Source organism: Coregonus lavaretus (genome assembly GCF_964263955.1).
Source record: "Coregonus lavaretus genome assembly, contig: HAP1_SCAFFOLD_4682, whole genome shotgun sequence".
NCBI classification, from domain to species: Eukaryota; Metazoa; Chordata; class Actinopteri; order Salmoniformes; family Salmonidae; genus Coregonus; species Coregonus lavaretus.
Genome location: NW_028160381.1, coordinates 42,554 through 47,726, shown reverse-complemented (window position 1 = coordinate 47,726; position 5,173 = coordinate 42,554). Strand labels below are relative to the sequence as shown.

The 5,173-nt window shown below is 43.4% G+C and overlaps 1 long non-coding RNA gene across 1 annotated transcript; it reads left to right on the top strand.

Moving 5' to 3' along the window:
• Positions 1-6: 6 nt before the first annotated feature.
• On the top strand, positions 7-3,894 carry LOC311121886. Its single transcript, XR_014612359.1, has 3 exons — positions 7-756; positions 1,852-1,995; positions 2,233-3,894. It is a non-coding gene; the product is annotated as an uncharacterized lncRNA (long non-coding RNA).
• Positions 3,895-5,173: the final 1,279 nt, after the last annotated feature.

Here is a 5,173-nt window from a genome sequence, read left to right as displayed (position 1 = left end):
CCCACCTGCACTTGAGTGTGGCGCTTCTGATTGTTACGCTTATTTGGGAGGAGTTCATTTGCCGCTTTTAATTAATTTGCTCACTCACTATTCACCGCCCCACCACTCCGCCCAATACCACCACCACTCAATACCACCGCTACTCAATACTACCATTACTCAATCCCACCACCACCCAATACCACAACCACCTAATCCCACCACCACTCAATCCCACCACCACCCAACATCACCACCACTCAATCCCACCACCACCCAATCCCACCACATGCATCAATTGGCATGAGGCTTTTCTGAACCCCCACCGAACCGGAGAAGGTAGAAATCGTCCCTGAATAATAAATAACATCTGATCCTATATCTATGGTTAGGCGTGACTTCAACCTCAAATCACTAGAACTCACGCGATTCACCCATAACCCTGCCTCCATACCTCACTGCCACCCTCACCCCACCCACCCAACCCACCCCCCTGGTGATAAGGAACCCTATGGGGGGGATGGAGGGAAGGTATGGAGTGATAGGGTAATGGTAAAGATAACAGAACTGAACCAACCAGCATGGCTTTTTGCAGACGATCTCACTAATCCGGGATCTGTTGTGGGGATCATCCAAGGCCTACGTCAGTGTTGAGTCTGTCTCGCTTTGCTGTGTCTCACAGTCGTCCTTTTCCCCCTTTCTCCTTTTCTGTTTCTTTTCATCCCTCCAAACAGGTTTTTGCTGTTCCGTCTGCCATCGCTGGGCTTTGTTTGCAATGTGAGCATACGAGAGATGGCTATCACATTGTTGTTTCTTTCTGGGTTATGTAAACCAACAAGTTGTTTAGCCCGTTCTATTTGTGCGTTCTCTTTGTTGCCTCCATGTGACTCAACAGCACGATCATCACAAAACAGTGTTTAGTTTGGTGCTGTTTTCAATGAAAAGAGATGCTCATGTTTCTGCAATGGTCTTAATGTCAAAAATAGAGTTGTTCTGTTCACGGTGCTGTGCCTTTAGTTCTCAATGGAATGTCTGTCTGTCATCCCCCATATTCTGTGAAAATTGTTTGGTCCACTATCAACCCCTCTGTGTGGAAACATAATGGTCAGTCTCTCTAGTGTTGTTCTCTGTCATTTAAACCAGATCTATTCTCTGTTATCTACTGGTTCTCTATCTAATCTGTGTCTACAGGTGTAGGATCTTAACTTGAGCCTGTTTTCTACAGCAGGAAAATAATCCTGCAGCAACTGGAAATGTTATGTGGATTATAATTAATGGACATTTTTGTAGGGGTTTATACATTTTTCATTACGGCAAATCAAGTCTGAAATTTTAAAACACACTACAAGTTTGCATTTCCTACTTTGCAGGACAATTCTCAGCAACAAAAGAGTGATCAAATTAAGATCATACATCTGTATAAGGGAAAAACAATACTTTAAATATTTTAATATAATAAAATCGAATCCTGTATCTTTACGCACAAAGATGACCTCTGAGTTTTATTTGACTATGTAAAAAGAGAGTTTTGGGATGTGTTGAATTTGACCATGTTTTGTGTTGTAAGCCTCACGTCCCTGCCAAAGCTTGCTGGTGCATGTCTAACCGAAACAATGCATACTGTACGTGGGCAAGCCAATCATCAAAGTGTCTGTTTTTGTACAACCCTCCAGTCACATGCTACAATTCCTCCTCTTTTACATACACTGGGAGTATGAAGTTGCAGCATGTGAGGGTTGATGGAAACAACCTTGGAAGTGTTTTTCTATGTTAACACCATTCTAATAAACATCCTTCCTATCTCTTTCTCCTCCTCCACTCTCCTCTTCGTCATCCTTCACTTTTTCCTCTCCTCTCTCTCTCTGTCTATAGTCAGTGCGAGCCATGTTGTGATGGCTGTTCAGAGAGGAGGAAGCAGGGGTTCATCCAGGACCCTCTGACCTGCCAGTGTTCCTGCAGAAACTCCAACGCCCACTGCAGGGCGCGTTACCTGGAGCTCAATGAGAGGACCTGCAGGTGTGTTTGTGTGTGGGTGTCAGGAGGACTTTTGTTATATCACTCTTGACCTCGGTATGGTAACCAAGATGGTGTTTGGTGACATTTCTTGACCACATAAGAGCCTACCATTAGCCAAGAACCTGACCAAGACATCGGCGCTCAGTTCCCAGACCACGAGATCAAGTGTGTGTTTCATACAACCATACAGCCCTACTTCTCTGTTTGATGCCCATCTTTCTTCTCTTTGTCCCCCAGATGTGACAAGCCGAGAAGATGAGAGGCTAAGCTTCAGATTAAATGACATGAAGGAATATTCACAAGACATTTCACAGCTCAGCACTTTGAACAGCTCATCTTCTCTGTGGAAAGCATTCCCCTGGACTGACTGAGAAACAGCAGAGAGCAAAAGAGAGGGAGAAAGAGAGAAAGGAAATGAACAGACAGAAAAATCATCCCAATGTATATCTGTATATACTAAAAGTACAGAATTTTTATTGCTGCTAAAAGAAAACTAACTAAAACCCATCATTATAAAAAAGAAAACAGCCGTGTGGTTTTGTGTTTTGCTGGCGTGTGACCGGACTGCAGTTTTATTGTCAATTCATTTATGCAAATTCTTCACTGGATATATATGAGTGGTTATGTGTCGAATCAGAAACAACAAAACCTAGCTATGTGGTACATATATCAGCAGAAAAGAGGAGGAAGAGAAGAAGGGAGAACATTTTTGGAGGGATGGAAAGTACTGACCCATAGACTCCCGTTGCAGGAACCCAATTGCAATGGCAGGACAGCCAATGGGAAAATGGGGATCTGCCCCTTTGTGACATAATTTCCTTTACGTGATAGGAAGTTCTAGAACTGATGCGTAGAACTTGTGGAATGGTAGAACTGTGTCTTTTGCTGCCCTTTCTAGCAGTGGAACTGGATTTGGAGTGCCATAATACTTCTAAAGGGATACTGATGATTGATTTTGGTATACATGGAAACCTCTAGAAACAACTGATACTGTAGCTTGATTCCATTGAGAAACTGTGCCTCACAAACTTTGCTGTTCACTTAAGAGTTAGAAATCCTGAATTTGCTTCTTAAATTATTTTTTGTTTCTTTTTTTTGGAGGGGAGGGGGATGGTACTCTGTCTGCGGTTGAACTCAACACAGAATGCAATAGTATCGATGGCAAGCTGTCTGTCTGTATATATACTATACATACTTAATATCCCTTGTGTCATAGTCTGCTATAGATAATTTATAATGTTAGAGTATTTTCAGTATTCAGTCCTCTACCTGTATTTAATTTGATATATTTATATATGCAGTGTTATTTTCCTTTGGTTTTCCCCCCTCCCCGCTATGTGATGTCATTATCCTCTCCTCTCTGCCTAGCTACATGGAGACACTCTGCTCTTGGCTTTTATAAGAAAAAGAAAATATTTTTGTAAACATTCCTGAAATGGATCATTTGTATGGACGCCCTTTTTAGGGTGGGGGTGCTGCGTGTGATTTTCACCCTGATCTATTGTGTGTGTGTGTGTGTGTGTGTGTGTGTGTGTGTGTGTGTGTGTGTGTGTGTGTGTGTGTGTGTGTGTGTGTGTGTGTGTGTGTGTGTGTGTGTGTGTGTGTGTGTGTGTGTGTGTGTGTGTGTGTGTGTGTGTGTAATAGAGAGAGGCAGAGTAGGCTTATGCTTGTCTTGAGCTCCACCACGCAAATAACAATAAACCCTTGCTAAAAGACAACTCGGCCTACAAAGTCTACGCTTCCATTTTGTGTTTGTATTACAGCTAGCATTCTGCAACCTACAGTGCATTCGGAAAGTATTCAGACCCCTTGACCTTCTCCACATTTTGTTATGCCTTATTCTAAACTTGATTCCATTTGTTTTTTCCCCCTAATCAATCTACACACAATACCCCATAATGATAATGGCAAAAAAAAATAAAAAAAATAACCTGATATTTACATAAGTATTCAGACCCTTTACTCAGTACTTTGTTGAAGAACCTTTGGCAGTGATTACAGCCTCAAGTCTTCTTGAGTATGATGCTACAAGCTTGGCACACCTGTATTTGGGGAGTTTCTCCCATTCATCTCTGCAGATCCTCTCAAGCTCTGTCAGTTTGGATGGGGAGCGTCGCTGCACAGCTATTTTCAGGTCTCTCCAGAGATGGGCTCTGGCTGGGACACTCAAGGACATTCAGAGACTTGTCCCGAAGCCTCCCCTGTGTTGTCTTTGCTGTGTCCTTAGGGCCATTGTCCTGTTGGAAGGTGAACCTTCGCCCAGTCTCTCTGTACTTTGCTCTGTTCATCTTTACCTCAATCCTGAATAGTCTCCCAGTCCCTGCTGCCGAAAAACATCCCCACAGCATGATGCTGCCACCACCATGCTTCACCGTAGGGATGGTGCCAGGTTTCCTCCAGACGTGACGCTTGGCATTCAGGCCAAAGAGTTCAATCTTGGTTTCATCAGACCAGAGAATCTTGTTTCTCATGGTCTGAGAGTCTTTAGGTGCCTTTTGGCAAACTCCAAGCGGGCTGTCATGTGCCTTTTACTGAGGAGTGGCTTCCGTCTGGCCACTCTACCATAAAGGCCTGATTGGTGGAGTGATGCAGAGATGGTTGTCCTTCTGGAAGGTTCTCCCATCTCCACACAGGAACTCTAGAGCTCTGTCAGCGTGACCATCAGGTTCTTGGGTACCTCCCTGACCAAGGACCTTCTCCCCCGATTGCTCAGTTTGGCCGGTCGGCCAGCTCTAGGAAGAGTCTTGATGGTTCCAAACTTCTTCCATTTAAGAATGATGGAGGCTACTTTGTTCTTGGGGACCTTCAATTCTGCAGAAGTTTTTCGGTACCCTTCCCAAGATCTGTGCCTCGACACAATCCTGTCTTGGAGCTCTACAGACAATTCCTTTGACCTCATGGCTTGGGTTTTGCTCTGACATGCACTGTCAACTGTGCGACATTATATAGACAGGTGTCTGCCTTTCCAAATCATGTCCAATCAAGTTGTAGAAACATCTCAAGGATGATCAATGGAAACAGGAATCACCTGAGTTCAATTTCGAGTCTCATAGCAAAGGGTCTGAATACTTATGTAAATAAGGTATTTCAGTTTTTTTATTTTTAATACGTTTGCCAAAATTTAGAAAAACCTGTTTTCGCTTTGTCATTATGGGGTATTGTGTGTAGATTGATGAGG